Source organism: Rhineura floridana, chromosome 6 (assembly GCF_030035675.1).
Source record: "Rhineura floridana isolate rRhiFlo1 chromosome 6, rRhiFlo1.hap2, whole genome shotgun sequence".
In the NCBI taxonomy this organism is placed as follows: Eukaryota; Metazoa; Chordata; class Lepidosauria; order Squamata; family Rhineuridae; genus Rhineura; species Rhineura floridana.
Window position 1 is genome coordinate 150,900,704 of NC_084485.1, and position 20,030 is coordinate 150,920,733.

A 20,030-nucleotide genomic window follows, 5' to 3' on the forward strand; every position below is an offset into this window, starting at 1 on the left:
ACTGTCCTACCTTGCAAGAGCTGATGAACTTCCAGAGCCAGAGACTTGGAAAGATATTGAAACTGTAGTCAAGCATACAACAGTCAGTACACTCTTAAGTGTCGCTGCCAAGAAGAAGATGCAAGTAGAGCAACTAGAAATAAAACAAGCTGCTAGAGCATGCAATGACAAACTGAACCAAATGCTCTTGAAACAAGGCTATAAAAGAGGCGAAGCAAACAAATGCCTATATAGCAGATTCAACAACAACAAATGGACTTATATTTTGATTTATGCAGATCATTTACCATTGGCTTATGAGAATCCACAAGACAAGCAAGAGTTAGTAAATAATCTAAGGAAGGAAGTTGAAGTGAAATGTCTAGGCAACATCACGGACTACCTTGGAATACAAATTGAAAGAGAGGGCGAGGCATCGTTTCTGCTAAACCAAAAACAAAAGATTCAAGACCTACTTGAGAGTCTAGGACTGAAGGATGCACATCCAGCACCTACACCAATGGAAGTAGGATGCTTGAAACCAGACCAGAACAATCAACCCTGGGAAGACAACGGAAGGTACAGACAAGCTATAGGGAAACTCCTGTACATCAGCACAATAACTAGACCAGACGTGGCGGTAGCAGTGGGATACCTTTGCAGAAAAACCAGCTTGCCAAACAAGAAAGACTGGGAAGCAGTCAAGAGAGTGGCAAGATATCTGAAAGGCACTGCAAACTTAAAACTAAAGCTATCAGCTACTCGAGATCCTAACCTTCTAGGATATGCTGATGCTGACTGGGCTGGAGACACCAAAGATCTCAAGTCAACCAGTGGAAACTTGTTCTACTATGGACAGTCACTTATCTGCTGGACAAGTCGAAAGCAAGAGACTGTAGCACATTCATCTACTGAGGCTGAGTACGTATCAGCTGATGATGCAAGGAAATGCTGTGGCTACGCAAGCTTCTGGGAGACTTGGGCATATCTGAACCAGAGCCTATCAGAATACTTGAGGACAATCAAGCCTGCATAAGACTCGCAGAATCAGAAGGGCAAAGTTCTCGCATGAAGCACATTGATGTGAAGTTCCACTACCTCAAGGACATAAGGGAGAAAGGACTTCTAGAGATGGTCTACTGTCCAACAGAAGATAGCTTGATTGCTGTTGTCCATGCAATGGCAACTTCCAGGCTCCATTACCCCACAGGCTCTATGTGGGGCTACCCGTGAGGTTGGTCCGGAGGCTGCAGCTGGTGCAAAATGCAGTGGTGAGACTGCTCAGTGGGGCAGGGTATCGTCAACATGTCACCCCTCTGCTTAAAGAATTGCACTGGCTGCCCATTTCCTGCCAGGCTAAGTTCAAAGTTCTAGAATTAAGTTCTAGTTTTGGATTTGCTACCAGGCCAAGTTCAAGATGTGCTTTCCACATTATGTGTTCCACATAGTGCTTGTTCTACTCTTGTAAAAAAATCAGTCCTTTAGTGTGGCAGCAGCTACCCTTTGGAACTCCCTGCCAATTGACATTAGGCAGACACTGTCATTGTACTCTTTTCAGCACCTGCTAAAAATGTTTTTGTTTAGGCAAGTCTACCCAGGCATGTAGAAGCTATTGCGTTTTTTATCTGTTTTTAACTCATTGTTGGTTTTATTGTTTTGAATTTTAAATACCTGTCTTTAACTGTTTCTGCCAATAATTTCATTGTTTTAATTCCTTCTGTAAACTGCTTTGAGATTTTTTACCATAAAACGGTATATAAATGTAAACGTAAATGGGGTGACTGGAGCGCTTTCCTGTCCAATATTGTTCATTGAGTTTCAGTTGCTGCGGCCTGCATACACGAACTAGGTACTTGGTTGAGTTTGTGCAACCACTTTGGCCTTGGACCTTGGACCTTCATGGCTGATAAAATCTGGCAGGGAGAGGACAGCTGGATGGGCCAGGGAGATAATTAATGTTTCTCTCTAAGAAGAAGTGGTTCTGAAGCACTTCCTAGGGGCGGGGGGTGGAGACACATCAGATAACAGCCACCATGATGACAGAAGAAGAATGACTAGGAATGGCAGGTGACCTCAGTGGCTAGGAGTGCCTTTTACCAGCTTCGGCTAGTAAAACAGCTACAGCAGTTTCCAGCTCGGAATAGCTTGACCACTGCTGTATGGGCAATGGTAACCTCAAGGCTGGATTACATATGTACAAAAATTATTTTACAAGAAAATTGCAATAATTTTTTTAAAAGACTGGATTACCTTAATGACCTGAAGCTGGCAGAGCGATTAGGCCCGATGCTCTCATGGAACGGCAGGAGGGATGGCTCAGGATCACAGGCCAGCTGCCCCTGACCCTTGGAAAGCCTCATTCCAAGTCCTTCTGCTGGCTGCTGCCGGCAAGGATCTCGCTGGCATCACTTCTGCCCACTCAGCAAGCGGAAGGGGGAGCTCCTCATCAGCATGTGATGCTGGGGTCACTCAGCAAGGCTGCGGCTGCCAGAGGCCAGCAGGGTGACTGGAGGGCCACCTCAGCCCAATCCACACATACCCAGGCCACCACAAAGGGATTTGGGATTGCTCTGCCACTCATTTTTAGAACTCTTAATATAATAATAATAAAAATCTCTGGTATATGTAAAAACAACATAAAAAAATACAAACATTAACATTCAATAAAATGTCCTAAGATATTAAGACAGAAACAGAAGATTTTGTACTGATTTTTAAATAAAGGGTTGTCAACTGGGGCTTTAAAGGGTTTGCCCTCACGACAACTCTGTGAGGCAGCGCACACTGCCACTCCCATTTTACAGATGGGGAGGGTCAATTTTTGACTTAAAACAACTGTGCATATAATTAGATGCAACCCTCTATTTTGAAATGCATTTTTTTCTTATCAGAATGAAGGAGGAAAATGAAGAGCAGATAAATTTAGAGAAAATTAGTCAGGCTTTTGATTTCTGCGAAGCCAGGTGATTCATCCAAATATTCAATGTTGTTTTCCTGTAATTTTATGATTTGAAGAAGGATGGGAAATAATGCTAGAAAAAAAGTTGGGGGAAGTCTGGTACATTTTACTGATCATTATAAAAACAAAGGAACAAATGTAAATATTATTTAGTGATAAAATCTGAAGTAATCCTTTTTATGCTTTATGAAACAAAGTAAAAAAAATTGTATGATCTCTATTGCCAAAAGAACTAATAACCTGTTTTTATGTACAAATGTATGTAATTCATATTTGTACTATATTATGTTATGATTATAAACGGGAGAAATGAAATGTATTTTTGCAAGAGGTGGGCTGAGAGAAAGAAGTGAGGAAGTGTGGTGTAGTGGTTAGGGCGCTGGATTAGGACCTGGGGATCAAAGTTCAAATCCTTACTCGGCCACGAAGCTCAATGGGTAACTTTGGGCCAGTCACTGTCCCTCAGTAATCTACCTCACAGGGTTGTTGTGAGGATAAAATTGGGAGAGGGTGAAGTGTGCACACCACAATGACCTTCTTGGAGGAAAAGTCGGATATTAATGTAGTAATAACAACAATAACAATAATAATGTAATAGACCCTGAACAGCTGAAGAGAAAAAAGGTTTCACTAAGTTTGGTAGAAAGGCATTTTAAAAAAAAGTTTCTACCAAACATGGTAAAACTTTTTCTGTCCAGCTAATCAGGGTCACTTACAACATAATGTAACCTCAATTCTTTCTATCAGCTGAGCTCTTGCAAAAAATACATTTCATTTCCATCCCTATGTTTAGCCTTTAGTTGCTGAAGGAACACTAATGGCTCACTGACAATGAACCTGCAGAGTAAACCAACCCAACCCATAAGTCCCAACCCAAAGACACCCCTCCCCCGGTCACTTTGGGTTTGGAACCTTCAGCAGACATTTCCTGCAAATTTACTCTTAGCAGCCATGAGGACTAGAAGCCTGCAGTGTTCCAAGCCAGGCCCCAGTTCCCCATCACCCAGCCCTGCTTCCACCTGATGTCCAAAGGCAAAGACAGTGAGTTGGCTGTAATCCCTTCTCTCTGAGGCCACTTACATTTCCCATGCTGAAAAGGCTGTAGATGAGGACTGAGCCATCCTCTTGGATGCAGAGGAGGTCCTCGCTGGTCATCCAGCCAAGATGCATAGCCGGGCAGTTCTTCCACTGTGGGAAGAGGAGAACCAAGCAGTGACAGGCACTTTTGTTTTCCACACTGCACTTTCTGCTTCAACAGCACAGGGTTCAAACCCAGAGAGCTTTCCCAAGTACAAATCCCAGCCAGCCACAATCCCATTTTCCCTTGCTGACCCTAGCCTGGAAATTCTGTCCCAGAATCACTGCACAGGGCTATCTCTCCTCAAACCCAGAAAGCCTATGGCTTACTCCCAAAGTCCTCATTCCCCGGCTCGAACAAAACCCAAGCGCATGCAACTGCATTTCCTCCTATTCATCCCTCATAAGGCTTGCATTCCCCAGTCATTCTCATCTCCCTCTGTTGCCCTCACTGCTGGAATTGTAACCGCTTGGGGGCAGAGAACTGTCCTCCCCCTCCCTCCCCCCTTTTGCTGATGTTACTCTGCAAAGTGTAGTGTTTACTGATGGCTGCACATCACTGATAACGTAAGCGTCCTACTTACTGGAATGCTAGCCAAGAGGACCCCAGAGGCAGAACAGATTTCAAGATGTGGCCGGGAACTGGGAGATTTTTCTTTCTTGGTTTTCAGCAAAGCTAGAAGATAAAAAGAGTTAAATAAAAAACCTGGAGAGAAGCCAACTCTCCAATTACCCCTTTTCTCAGCTTTCATTTAATTATTTGGGTACTTTCTTTCATTATATTATATTATTAATAGCAGTTTCATACCTGGCGTTGCTGGGGAATTCAAAGAAACCAAAAAAATCGGTGCTGTTTTGAAAGGTTCAGTCTGCCATCTTGATTGAAAATGGTGTCCAGTTGTAGCCCAACAGAGATGAAAACCTGCCACACAATGTTACAGTCCTGCTTCAGATGAAACCAAATCCAAGTCCATTCACAGGGACAATCCAAAAAGAAAGGGACGGTCACTATCTCCTTGACATGCTAGGTTTCAAACTGCAGGGAGATTCTTTTTCTTCCCCTCCCCTCCCCCACAAGGGAACGTTCAAACGTGCACCCCTTCTTTTGCAGCTCAAAGTGGTACCACTTGATTCTGCTGGCGAACAAACTGGCCTTGAGTATTTTCCAGAAGCATAGCTTGGCATGGAGAAAGTGGAGAGAGAAAAGCGTTTCTCCCTCTCTCGTAACACTAGACCTCGTGGGCATCCAATGAATGTTGGGAGATTCAGGACAGACAAAAGAAAGTACAGCTATGGAACTCACTCCCACAAGAGGCAGCGATGGCCACCAACTTGGAGGGCTTTAAAAGAGAATTACACAAATTCATGCCACCATAGTGAGAGGCAGCGTGTTTCTGAAAACCAGTTGCAGGTAGCCACAGGAGGGGAGACTGCTCTTGCACTCAGGTCCTGCTTGTGGGCTTCCCATGGGGACATCTGGTTGGCCACTCTGAGAACAGGATGCTGGACTAGATGGTCCATTGGCCTGGTCCAGCAGCCGGGATCGTCTTATGTTCTTCAGACTGTCCTGTGTGTGCTGGCTTAAAATGCCCCCGATTAAGCCAGCATGGACAAAACTTTAATTTGTTCCGAGAATGCCGTAGATTACATACAAATGGAAGGTTTGTAATTATGTACTGTATATTAACTGAGGATTTTGCCCCATTGCTTGTTTTTAACAGGGCCGATAAGTGCCATGAATCCTTGTTGCAACCAAGGAGAACAGGCCAAGGAACTTCACACTCTCCTTTCAGTCCTGCACTAAAAAACCAATGCAAAGGAGCTGCTGCTCTACCCTTTCCCAGGAAGCTAAATTTGGCTTTAAATCCAGACTTGATAAATTTGGTTTTAAATCTAAACTGAATCGAATTTTTCACCAAAGTAAGAGTAAGTTACCTAAAACACCTTGTGGGATGAGCTCCCGCTAGTCTGACCGTAGTATCTATACAGTAAGACATGGGGTGGGTCAGGGTATCTCCCTCTCACGAGAGGAAAATGTATTTGAACTGTACCACTGCTTTTCCACTCTATGTTGTTAAATAGGGGCTGTTGTTGTTAACCCCATGTCATGGTCAGATCACTATCTGGTAAATATAGATCTCTCATTGCCGCACACCCTCCGCAGGGGACAGGGACCTATTAGAATGGTCCGTCCCAGGCGCCTGATGAAGCCTAAGGGATTCCTGAATGTGCTGGGAGATTTGGAGTTGTCTGAAGGTCGCCCAGTCGAAACCCTTGTGATGGAGTGGAATAGGGAGATCACCGGGGCAATTGACCGGGTGGCTCCGAAACGTCCTCTCCCCCTGAATAGAACTCAGACTGCGCCCTGGTATACTCCACGGTTGCGGGGTCTGAGTCAGGAGGTGAGACGACTAGAGCGCCGGTGGCGGAAATCGCACTCTGAAGACGATCGGACACTGGTTAGAGCAGCAATTGCAGCCTACCAAGTGGCAACGAAGGCAGCAAAGAGGGATTTCTTTGCTGCCTCTATTGCATCCGCAGAGTGTTGTCCCAGGAGCTTGTTCCAAGTGGTCCGAAGCCTGGTCGGTCCAGTTGTGCAGGAACCCATGGAACTTTCTAAAGCCTCCTGTGACATATTTGCTAAACACTTTGCTGATAAAATTGAGCGCCTAAAGAGTGCGATTCCGTATGCCGTGGATACAGGAAGTGTGCCAGAGTCGGCCAGTTGCATTCCGGTCTGGTGGAATCGGTTTCAGCCTCTTCCCTCTGAGGAAGTGGACAAGGTGCTCTCTACTGTGAAGCCAACCACTTACTTGTTTGATCCTTGCCCTACATGGCTCATTTTGGGCTGTAAAGAGAAACTGAGCGAAGGGATCAAGGCAGTGGTAAATGCTTCTTTAGAAGAAGGTGTGGTGCCATTAGCCCTCAAGGAGGCGGTAATAAAGCCCATTCTGAAAAAGTCCTCCTTGGATCCCCAAGATTTAAACAACTTTTGCCCAGTTTCTAATCTTCCATTCTTGGGCAAGGTCATCGAGCTAGTGGTGGCCGAACAATTAAAGACACACTTGGATGAAGCAGATTATCTGGATCCATTCCAGTCTGGCTTCAGGACTGGTCATGGAACTGAAACAGCTTTGGTCGCTATGGTGGATGATTTAAGGAGGGCGTTGGATAAAGGAGAACATGCATTCCTCGTCCTCCTGGATCTCTCAGCGGCTTTCGATACCGTCGACCACAGTATCCTTTTAGATCGTCTGGAGAGAATGGGAAGAGGGAGCACTGTTCTACGGTGGTTCCGTTCCTATCTCTCAGACAGACATCAACGGGTGGCATTGGGGGATAAGGTCTCGGACCCTTGGCCTCTCAATTGTGGTGTGCCACAGGGTTCTATCCCTGCCCCCATGCTATTCAACATCTATGTAAAGCCGCTGGGAGCCATCATCAGGAGATTTGGGCTGCGGTGCCACCAATATGCGGATGACACCCAGCTCTATCTCTCATTTAAGTCTTCGCCAGAGTTGGCTGTGGAGACCATTTCCAAGTGCCTGGAGTCAGTAAGTGAATGGATGGGAGGAAATAGGCTGAAGCTAAACCCTGACAAGACTGAGGTACTGCTCGTGGGAGACAGGAAAAGATTAGGAGCTTTAGACCTGGTGCTCAATGGGGTAAAACTGCCCCTGAAGGACCAGGTCCGCAGCCTCGGGGTCATCCTTGATTCCCAGCTGTCCATGGAGGCTCAGGTTTTGGCAGTGAGCCGGGCAGCTTGGTTTCAATTACATCTAATACAGAGGCTGCGACCCTATCTGCCTGTCCATCTTCTCCCACGGGTAGTATGCCCTGGTCTCCTCTCACTTAGACTACTTTAATGCGCTCTACGTTGGGTTACCCTTGAAAACGGTCCGGAAACTGCAGCTGGTACAGAATGCGGTGGCACGTTTGATTACGAACAGCCATCGCCGCGATCACATCACTCCGGTGTTACAAGATCTACACTGGTTACCAGTTGTTTACCGGGCCCAATTCAAGGTGTTGGTACTAACCTTTAAAGCCCTATACGGTCTCGGCCCAGCTTATCTGAAGGAACGCCTCCAGCATCAACAAATATGCCGCCTGACTAGATCAGCCACTCAAGACCTTCTCTCGGTCCCACCAGTCAAAACAGCTAGACTGGTGCGGACCAGAGAGAGGGCATTTTCAATCGTGGCCCCCACCCTCTGGAACTCTCTCCCTTATGATCTTCGCCATGCCCCCTCCCTGCCAAGTTTTCGCCAAGCCTTGAAAACCTGGCTATTCAGGCAGGCCTACAAGATCTCTGGGGTAGCCTAATTTTATTGGTTTTAGCTATGGGTGGGTTCGGTTTCGTTTTATATTGTAGTTCTTGGGTTTTTATGTAGTTTGTATGTTGTATTTTACTTGATCTTGTACGCCGCCTAGAGTGGCCGCTTGTGCGGCCAGATAGGCGGCCTAGAAATAAAATTTATTATTATTATTATTACTGTGTTTTATTGTAATATGATCTGTTTTTAATATGTATTTTGTATCTTCCTTTTATATCTGTTTAATTGTGGTAGCCTATTGCTTTGAACAATAAAGACTTCATTCATTCAGAATTTTTCACCCATCCATTATGGCCACTAGCCACAATGACTATGTTCTCCTTCTTCTGTTGAACATAAGAAGAGCCTGCTGGATCAGGCCAGTGGCCCATCTAGTCCAGCTTCCTGTTCTCACAGTAGCCAACCAGATGCCCCAATGGGAAGCCCCCAAGCAGGACCTGAGTGCAACAGAAACTACCCGCGCTTGTGATTCGCAGCAACTGGTATTCAGGGCATTCTGCCTCCTACAGTGGAAGGAAAACATAGCCACTGCATCTAATAGCCATTTTGAGAATAGCAGATTGCCCTAGTGCCTCCAATTAACAGCGGGCCCTATTCCTAGGCCCCTATTTATTTCTATAGATCCCACTCTTCCTCCAAGAATCTTAGGGCTGCCTCGCGCCAGTCCTGTGGGGTATGTTAGACGGAGAGAGAGAGAGTGACTAGCTACTTTCCTCTTTCAACAAGCCACCCCTAAACCATGCAAAGAACTCAAGTAAACAAACCAACAATCACAGAATTTGGGCAATTTTTTTTAAAAAAAGAACATCTGTAACAGTATGAAATATGACATTTTCAGGCAAAAGGAAGTTATGAGACAGCAGACATGAAACGCACACACAAAGCCTTGACAAAGACCGACAAAAATACTCTGAGCATGAGCATTTTCACATTTTAAATTTTTACTCATCATTGTTTTTGCTTATTTATTGCCTTGGACCAGTCCCTAACTCTCAGCCTAACCTACCTCGCAGGCCTGTTGTGAAGATACAGAAGGCAGAATTAAAATGGGGGGAAAGGAAACTAACGCTGCAATGCAATACATGTCTACTCAGAAGTAAGCTTTATTGGGTTCAATGGGACTTACTCCCAGGTAAGTGTGTACACAATACATATTCGCCTGGGAGTAAGTCCCATTAAATCCAATGGGACTTACTTCTGAGTAGACAAGTACTGGATTGCAGGTCAGTCCTTGTATTACATGCATCACATTTTACTTGCCTTAACGAGATTGATGCATCTTTGTACTATAAAGGGTCATATTTTTTCTCTCTCCCCCCTCCCGCCCACAAATTGGTACAGCTGCAACCAGACCTTATCTTGCCTAATTATATCCTATATAGGGTTGCCAGGCTCAGGGACTGAGAATGACTCTGTATCTTTAAGAAGAGAACATTCAGCCAAGTGCAGGTTTTCTCAACACTGTAATGGAATTCTCCCTTCCCCCTGCACAACTTTTAAAGCTACAGAAGACCTCTTGGAGGCTGGGCCCTAGGTATGTTGCACATTCATTAGTGAATTGAAAAGAGCGATTTAAAAAGATAATTTTTAAACAGAGCCAATGCTAATCCACGTCATCAGTACTGAGCTACATGGTACCAAATGGCCTGAGCCAGTATAAGGCAGATTCCTTTGTTTCTAAAAGTGGAAAGAGACCCAAGCGCCACAGGGACTACAAACTTTATTTCTGTATTTTATTTACATTTATATACCGTTTTATTGTAAAAAATCTCAAAGCAGTTTACAGAAGGAATTAAAACAATGAAATTATTGGCTGAAACAATTAAAGACAGGTATTTAAAATTCAAAATAATAAAACGAACAATGAGTTAAAAACAGATAAAAAACACAATAGCTTCTACATGCCTGGGTAGACTTGCCTAAACAAAAATGTTTTTAGCAGGTGCTGAAAAGAGTACAATGACGGTGTCTGCTTAATGTCAATAGGCAGGGAGTTCCAAAGGGTAGCTGCTGCCACACTAAAGGACTGTTTTTTTACAAGAGTAGAGAACAAGTACTATGTGGAACTCATAACATGGAAAGCACATCTTGAACTTGGCCTGGTAGCAAATCCAAAACTAGAACTTAATTCTAGAACTTTGAACTTAGCCTGGCAGGAAATGGGCAGCCAGTGCAATTCTTTAAGCAGGGGGGTGACATGTTGACAATACCCTGCCCCACTGAGCAGTCTCACTGTTATCTGTAAAATTTATATGGGTGCCCAGAACAAGCTCTTGCTCCTTTCTTTTAGTATTTTATATTCTCTCAGAATCTGTGAGAGTTACTGTCCCTTTAAGATTCCTATTCCTTTAAGGCTGTGTATCCTCACTGTTAAGTATGTAGAGCAAAGGTGAGGGGTAATAGCTAATTTGTTCTAAAGGAATTAGTTGTTTATTTATCTAACATAATGCTGGCTCCTCTGTCTCTTTCCCAAGGACTTCAAAGACCTTAAAGGTAAGTAAGTGTCAGCTTGACAGGAGGATGGACGGAATGTGATATCCTCTTGTATCCTTGAAGCAAGTACATTATGTGTTTCTTTGCTGTTGTACTACCTATATGCACGTCTCTGTTGTTTATTATTTACACTCCTAGCCACTGAGGTCACCTGGGCCTCTAGTGGATCCAGGTCTCTAGATGGATCCAGGAGCACCCCCAGACTACAGACCTGCTCTTTCAGAGGGAGTACAACCCCACCCAAAAAGCAGGCAACCGACCAATTATCCCAGAGCAGCCCCCAGTACTTCAGCTAAATCCCACTCCAGTCATTCAATGCATGGAAAGGGGAAGGCTTCACTAGGAACTTACTGGCGGTCTGGAAGCCCCAATAATATAAAGACAACGTTGCAGTGGAATAGCGTGCAGATTGTTTGCAGAAATGTGTACATCGGAAAAAACTGTATAAAATGTGTTTGATAGGAAAAATTCACACTAAAAATGCTGAACAATTGTCATGAGAACTGTTTTTTTAATGAAATGCATTATATTAGGAGAAATTGCTTGCAGAAATGCATGCATTGGCCAAAAACTGTATATACGAATGGGACATATTTGGCCCAGCAATATTACGTGAGAAAAGAATCTTAGGATTGTTGTTAATCACAAGTTGAATATGAGCCAATAGCATTATGTGATTGCAAAAAGTCAAATGCTATTTTAGACTACATTAACAAAAAGTATAGTTTCCATATTGTGTTAAGTATTAGTTCCTTTCTACTCTGGGAGCGGCCGAACACTCCAGATTTTCAGCTGTCTCACATTTCCAATGCGTTCAACATAACTGTCTACATCATACCACTGTATGGTGCTTGATCCAACACCATTTCAAAAGCACTGTAATACCAGATCAAACTAGGAAGCACCTTCCAGTTTGGAAAGTCCACTTAATATATAGTTCTCCAATAAAGAACATATCAAACATTACACTGAGAAAAACAAACCCTATCCTTTTTCATATCCAAACGCCAAAAACCATTAGCACAATTGTGCAAAACACACCCTGGACACCTTTTCTGATGGGTTTTGAGCTGAACGAGGGCACATGCATGCTCCAAAGAGCTCAGCACGCTATCAGAATCAATACCATTTCTAGTTCCACAAAACAGACTCCAACACTGTTCCTCTTTCTACTGTCCGTGTAATCAGCCTCTTGACAGACAGTCTAATCTCAAAAAAGGTGGGTTTTCTCAACTTTGTCAATTTCACAACTGTCCCTCTGCTTCTTCTGACAGCCATTCGTATGATATTTGCATAAACACGCCCACTCCCGGCATGTGCAGTGTACCCTGTTAACTCTCTGTATGCCAGCAGACAGTCTCAGATTTTCACTCTCCTAGTTTTCTGTTCTCTGGAGAGCATCCTACGAAAAACAAAAACTAAAAACCCAATGTGCAACCCAAACATTTGTGCTTACATTAACATTTGTGCTTGTTAGTAAATGGGTGTTTCGCAGGAAAAACGTTTCACATAAAATACGCAGTGAGGAAATAATAGCGATGGACTCTATTTGAAGCGCTTTTCTTTAAGTGTTTTTCTTTAAGAAAATAACTTTTTAAAAATATATATATATTTTCCACAAGGAATAATAATAAAATAAGGATTAGAGTTACAAAGGTCAGAAACACTTTCTGTCAGCCTGTCGGCCTGTTTTCGAGACACAAAGCCTAATCAAAACTAGGTGGTAATAATAATAATAATAATAATAATAATGGACTTTCTCATTCCTGTAGCCTGAAGACTTCCTGATTCCTCTGAGCAGCTGACCCTTTTTCACCCTACAAAGCGTCAAAGGGGAACCTGGCATTACTGGACCGTTCTAGGAACTTCAAATACAAAAAAATCCTCTATATTTCTCTCCCATCTATTGCCATCCATGCCGCACTGCCAGTTACACTCCCTTTCGGCGTGCCCCCATTCACAAGCTGGAGTGGTAGCTCCGTTCCTTTCTCTTTGGCGCTTTTATCCTTTTGTGGGCGGGGTGAAAGAGGCAGCGTAGAAAGCGGCGCCGTAAGTAACCGAGTCCCTTTTCTTCGTCTCCACAGAGAAGTGGCGGAAAAGGAGGTCGGCAATGGCGTCGCCGGCTGTGAAGGCCGTGCTGGGCGAGCTCAGGGTCTTCGACCTGGACGTGGCGGAGAAACGTCAGCCGCTGAGCAATAGCGGAGGCGATAAACAGGGGTGGGAAGATTGAGGGGGGGCTGTTTGTGGGCACGTGCCTCTGTGGGGGAGCAGGGGGGAATTTGGGCAGCCTGGAGAGGAGGTGGGAGAAGCAATTCTGCAGAAGAGGGGAGGGCTGTTGGAGAGGGCGGGAGGTGTTTTTTTTTTTTTATGGATTTTACTGGAACAGTACCAAAAGTCCTATCTAGCCCAGTATCCTGTTTCCAACCACGGCCAGCTAGAATTCCCCCAAGGAGAGCCTGGAGGAGACGGCCATTTGTCCCCCAGCAGCTAATGTTCTAAGGTAGACTGCCCCTGAACGTGGAGGCTCTGCTGGGCTCTCGCAACTGCCCCCTCCCCACGCTGCGTAAGAACAGAAGGGCCGCCTTCTTGGGTCACACAGATAGTCTGTCTAGTTGCGGGCATCGCAATCAACCACAGCATAACACATCTGGTCATGTTCAGTACTCATATTGATTTTTAATTGTATTTATGTTGTTTTTTTATTGTATTACAGACTGAACTCTGGAATATAATTAAGACGGAATGCAAATAAAATACAATATCTAAGAAGTAAAAGAAGCAATAAAAATACAACTGGATATTGCACACCTGGCACAGCATTATGACAATGGCTACAACAGACAGAAAAATCATTTAAGTGGTCCATCAAGACCATCAGCAATTTTGAAGTGGTCTGTGGGGGGGGATTAATTGGGGAACAGCCAGGTACCCCTGGGAACTCTGAAACTGGGTAGGAGAGAGGCTTCCCTTGTTGTTTTTGGAATCTGGTATTGAGGGATATCCTGCTCCTGTATATGGAAGCTCCACTGAGCCAACACGTTAGACTTTCTGTGGTGAGTTTGTATCCAGGATGGGGAATTATGGCCCTCTAGATGTTGGTGGACTACAGCTCCCATTATCCTAGACCGTTGGCCACAGTGGCTGGGGCTGATGGGATTTGGAGTCCAGCAGCATTTGGAGGGCTGCGGGTTCCCTATTCCTGGTTTATAAGAACACAGGAGGTGCCCAAGGGACCGTGTAGTCCAGTATTATCAAAAGGCCATCCAGATTCGTCTGAAAAGTACATGAAGAGGGCAGGGACAACCTTTCCCTCTTTGTCCTTGTGATCTGGTATTCCGAGGTAGATTGTCTGAAGATGTAGGTTCCATTTAGCTGATAGCCACTGATGTTATTTTTGTTGTAATATTTTAAGACGTGTTAATAGAATACACTTAGCTTAAAGTGTTTAGATTTTTCTTTTGTTAAAAAATGATTCTTTTAAATTTTAGATTTGTCTAGTACTGTATCCATTCCAGCTGACCATTTTGGGATTGTGTCCATTATATGTGTTTATTTTTAAGACAATTTCTAAAACTGGAAAGTTTTCTGCAGAAAAACGTGACAGTGGAAATGTTCCATTTTCCATCTCTGAGGTGGATTAGGATAGGGTAAGGCTATCGCTGTAAGAAGCAGGACTGTAGTTGTCTGGGGTCTCGGGGGGGGGGTCTTAGACCCCTTGCTTTTTTGGGAGCAAGGTCCCTATGTCTCCAGTGTCCTATGAGCCAATCAACATGAAAGGGAAGTATGTTAGCCACTGACAAGACTCTTCTAACATGCTTCCTTGTCCTTTCCTGCTGATTAGAGCCCTCAAAGTGAAAGGAGGTGAGTCAGCCACTGAGAAGATTCTTCTCAGCAGCTAACAGACTCCCCTGACATGCTGATTGGGACGGTCTGTTGTTGTGGGAGAAGCCATATGTGAGAAGGACTGAAGAGTGTGGAGATGATTACGGAAAACAAGCGAGTGAGGGAGTGTGGCATGACTATCATGAAGGGACCCTGCGCTTCTGAATCTGCCACTACACTACTGGTAATAAGGTCCTTGGGGAATTGGTGAACCCCATTTCTTCCACTGATTTAACAACTTCTGTCTCTTGTAGTGGTGGAACTTTGCACGTTGTACAGGTTGGAAGAGAGTGACCTTGCGGAAAGAATAATAGTTTTTGCTCCGACGAAGCAATCTGTTCATCTCACACTCGATTCTCTGAACGTCTTCGAACATGAAGTAAGGGAGCTTTCCAAAGAACCCATGGCAGATAAATGTTTTGGTTTGACTGTTTGTTAGGCGGATGCATGGTGGTTAAGGCCCCCTTTGTACCAGACATTGAAAGCACTATTGTACCACTTTAAACAGTCATGACTTCCCCCAAAGAATCTGGGAACTGTAGTTTGTGAAAGGTGCTGAGAGTGCTGAGAGATCCCTATTCCCCTGTACAGAGCTACAGTTCCCAGAGTTCCCTGGGAAGAGGGATTGATCATTAAACCACTCTTTGTGTGGCTCCGTGAAGGGAATAGGGGTCTCCTAACGACGGTCAGCACCCTTCACAAACTACGGTTCCCAGGATTCTTTGAGGGAAGCCATGACTGTTTAAAGGGCTCCTACTGGGAGGAAGGGTGGGATATAAATCTAACAAATAAATAAATAAAGTGGTACGATACTCTGATCCTAGAGGCAGCTGATCCACTCTGGCCTCTATATCTCAGAGAGACATCTCTCTCTCTCTCTCCCCCTCTCTCTCCCCCCCCTCTGCCCTTCCCAGGAAGCTGAGAGCAACCCTCAGTGCCGGTGTCTTCAGATGAAACATCTCATAATCTCAGAGATACAGTGTCTGACAAAGTACCCTCTGCTGCTAGAGAACATCATCAAGCACAACGATGGTCTGTTATGTTGTTGTTATTAATTATATTTAGATTTATTATTTATTACATGTACGTGTGTGTCCCAGGAGAGCTCTGTCTCTATTATTTAAGAGTCATGTTTGGTGGTGCCTCCCCTCCACCCCCGGATGTGGAATGCTCTCCCCAGGGAGGCATGCCTTCTCTATCCATCTTCAGGTGTCAGACAAAGACCTTCCTTTTCTCTCAGGCCTTTGGCCCTTGATAAGTGTTTTTAGCTCTTTTTGCTTGGGTTTTTAATACTGTGTGTTTTAAAATCTGTTCTATGAGTTGTAATTCACCTAGAGACTGCTGGTGTGAGGCGACTAATGAAAATCATCAACATCTGTTAGTGAATTATGTAAACTTTCTGCTGTTGTGAGCCACTTTTGAGCATGGCTTACTATACAAAGTCAGCACACAAATTTATATGTATACACCCACACATCTATATCTCCCCCCCCCGGCATTAGCACACTGTGGGCCTTTGTTTGTGTCATTCAGAAACCAACGTCTGTATTAACAAATAAGGATTATTTTGGATTACATATTGCTGCTGTTACTGCTCATCTGTCTTTCAGATGCCAATTTTTTAAAAGAAATTTTCCTTTCTATTTTGTGTTGGGATCTGCTTTGGTGCCACACCTGTGTTTCAAAGCAGCCTGCAAGATGCTTGTAAATAAAAATAAACTTTGCCAGCAGCTCCCAAGACCCCCACCATCCCCCTCACTCTGCGATTTTGCTTAAATTATTTTGGAGCACAAGAAGCTGTGTTAGGCCCGGGACCAGTGTCGTGAGATCCTCCGATACGTGAACGAAGCGGTAAAGCTGGCAGAAAACCAGCAGCGCCTGGATGCCACCTCTCTGGAGCGGACCAGCAAACTGCTGGCAGCGGAGTTCAGGGTATGGCCTCTCCTTTGCCCTGGGGCCTGAGTTCCTGCCTTTGTACTGCTCTTCCCTTCCTCAAAATACTGCCTTTCTCTGCTGCCCAGAACCTTGACCTCCGAAGCCAGCACATGATCCACGAGGGGCCCCTGAGTTGGCGCATCAGCAAAGATAAGACTGTGGGTATGTGGCTGACACTCCCCACGCACAGTACAGGTCTCTCGGAGGGGGAAAGTCTCTGTGTATGTGTGTGTTCTTCCTCTCTAGTTGACTTTGTTACCATTTCTGTCAAAATGGTAGTCAAAGAAGGGAGGCGTCATGGCTTAGTGGTAGGAAGGCTCTTGAATCTGAAACCCTGCAGAGCTGCTGCCAGTCAGTGTAAGCTAGGCGGGCCCAAGGGACTTTGTATGAGGCAGCTTCCTGTGTTCAGCTTACAAAAAGATGTACAGAACAAAGTAATTTTGAAACAAAATCCCTAAAAATAAATAGCAAACCAGCTGTTGAAACATCAGAACTTCCAGCAGTATTCAAAAAAGGTTAAAACAGGCCATAGATTGAAAGACGTCCAAGATAGCCCCTCTCTGGAAGATGGGTTGTAGCTCAGTGGGTAAAGCATCTGCCTTGCATGCAGAGGTTGCCAGGGTCAATCCCCAATGGCATCTCCAGGAGGGCTGGGGAAAAACTCCCTGTCTGACATTCTGGGCAGTTCTGAGTTACATGGACCCCCAAGGGTCTGACTTGGTACCAGGCATCTTCCTTGGTACCCATGACTAAGTGGGCCTTTAGATGATTCAGCTGCTGGGCACTCCTGATGTCCTTCTCAGGATCTGTGAAGCAGGTAAACAACTGCAACCCTCTCTCTCTCTCTCAGATCTGCACGTGCTCCTACTTGAAGATCTCCTGGTGCTTCTGCAACGGCAGGATGAAAAGCTGGTTCTGAAGTGCTGGGTTCCTCAGACACCAAGCAGACATTCAGCCCGGTCCTCAAGCTCAACGTGGTCCTCATCTGCTCCGTAGCCATAGGTACAGGAGAGGCCTCGCTGTGCGCCTGGTGCTTGATCCTGGAGAGCCCTACTTTGGCCTGCAGTACAGGCCAGGCAGCTTTGCCCCAAGTCCCTAAGTAGTATTGGGAGCCCAGATCTATGAGGTGGTTGCTTCAACAACTTCAGAAAAGAATATGTAAGATTTTTACCTGCTTGTTGTTTTTCAGCAGAAGATGAAGAAGTCTGCGGTGATGAGTCAGGAAGAGCACACCGGCTGCTGAGGGGGAAGGGGAGGGTGGGGAGTTTGTTTGCTAAACAGTATCTTTTTTAATTGCTCTTTTCAATTCACTAATGAATGTGCAACATACCTGTCATGAATCCCTACCGTCAAGGCACAGGGATCATGCGTCAGACCCAAACCCCACCCTTAGGAAATTTGGGACTGGAACCAAAAATACCACTTCACCCTTGCCAAGGCTGTGTACGCTCACAACAACCCTACAAGGTAGAAGGTAGGCTGCCACCACCCCTGTTACTGGTCCACTCAGAGCCAGGGGATCTCTGAGTCCAGGAAATAGGTAAAACCAAGATCCTATAAGGCAAGAGCCACAGTTACACTCCTTGCCAGGAACCTCTGGTTTACACCTCAAAATAGAAATAAGCTTTAAACTTCTTTTTCCCTCTTTGGTAGTTACGTGACTGAGAATGGCCAATGAATCCAGAACCACCCCTTCTCTCAATGAACACACCAGGTTAAATAGAAGTAGCTTTATTAAAATATATAAGTGCACATAAACATATAGCAGCAAGTAATCCTTAAGACCATACACCCAACAGGGGTTTAGGTACAAATAAGAGGATTCAAAGACACAACAAGAAAATAATAGCCTTTCTAGTCTAATACTCACACATGAGGTAGATGGTTGCAAAGGCTTCTCTCCTAAGAGAGGTTGGCATCAGAACAAGAAGAATGGAACCCTGCGTAGTTGCCTCCCATGGGCAACTCTAGGGAACCAGGAACCCTTTAGGTCAACTTCAGGGAACAAAGGCTAGAGGTTTTTAGTCCTATACTTAAGGAGAAGGATCCCAACGGTTCAAGATTAATTGACCAATCAGGAATTGGCTGATGTAACCTTCTTTTGGATGTTTCTCACCTTTTCGCGCCTTCTCAGCCCCCCTCCCAACTGTATGTTCAAACTGCACAGGCCAGGATGACCTTGAGTGCCAGGCACTGGCTAATCAGCACAGATAACCAGGTGCAGCTTGTTGAGGCTTCTTCTAACCGTCTCCAGCTGGAAAGTGAAACTCGGAATAATGCTTTGTCAGAGGCCTGTCTTTCCTAACTGTAAAAATCTCCCAGAACCCCTTGCTTGAGCCAAGATGTTACTTATAGAATTTTTAATAACTCATGAACATATATAAGTTCATGACAATACCTAGGATAGATCCACACCATTCAACATACATTTGAAGCACATGAATCCCACCACAGAATCATGGGAACTGTAGTTTGTTAAGGGTAGTGGGAACTACCTCTGTGTTGGAATAGTTTTTTAATACGTTTTTAAACCTTTTTAAAAAGATATTTTCAAAGCATTTTAAAAAATGTTTTTAAATATGTTTTGTTTTAAAGTCTGTCTTTATGGTGTTTTAAAGGGTTTTTAGGGTTTTTGTTTGCCACCCTGGGCTTCTCCTGAGATGAAGGGCGGGATATGAATCAAATAATAAATAAAATAAAATATAAATAAATATTGGGTGAGTTTTCATGCACTGTTACCTTGGCCTGAAGGAGCTGCCACCAGAGGGCTTGAAGCTTGAAGTCAGTGGCCAACACTGCTGGCCATTGACCCCAGCATGCTGGAGAAGAGGGCAAGGAGGGGTGTCCGGAGGAGCAACGCACAACGCCTGGAGTGAGGAGTCACTCACCGCTCCGCCACATGCAAAGTTGCCAGCACGCCCGCTCGCCCTGCCAGCTGATGCCATGTCATGGAACCCAGTGCAGACAAGCGAAGCGCCGAGAGACGGAGTGAAGATGCTGAGTGATGCTGAGCTATGGTTTCCAATGAGCATTTTTATGAGCTCTGGATGCTCTTATTTCATCAAGGACCCGATGCAGTCTTGCTTGGAGGCTGGGCATGGCAACCAAGAGGTCTTCTGTATCTTTAAAAGTTGTGCAGGGGTAAGGGAGAATTCCACCTTGTGGTTTTTCCCATGACAGTGCTGCAAGAACACCTACACTTGGCTGACTTTCTCTTCTACAGATACAGGATCTGTCTCAGGCCCTGAGCCTGGCAACCCTAATTTACGTCACAGAGTTGTTCCAAAGATAAATGGGGGGAGGGAATGGCAATAGTCGTGGCATTCACAAATCAAAATAAGTCTGGCGAGGGGGGCACACACAAGTAA

The 20,030-nt window shown here is 44.8% G+C and overlaps 1 long non-coding RNA gene across 7 annotated transcripts; it reads left to right on the top strand.

The window, feature by feature from the left end:
- The first annotated feature begins 12,737 nt into the window (after positions 1-12,737).
- LOC133388027 (uncharacterized) lies at positions 12,738-19,345 on the top strand. Of its 7 annotated transcripts, none has more exons than XR_009763630.1 (7): positions 12,901-13,062; positions 13,559-15,106; positions 15,642-15,759; positions 16,418-16,659; positions 16,749-16,824; positions 17,513-17,664; positions 17,852-19,345. It is a non-coding gene; the product is annotated as an uncharacterized LOC133388027 (long non-coding RNA). The 7 variants fall into 7 exon arrangements; XR_009763629.1 differs by having other exon boundaries at positions 16,516-16,659; XR_009763633.1 differs by having other exon boundaries at positions 16,522-16,659.
- The last annotated feature ends 685 nt before the right edge of the window (positions 19,346-20,030 follow it).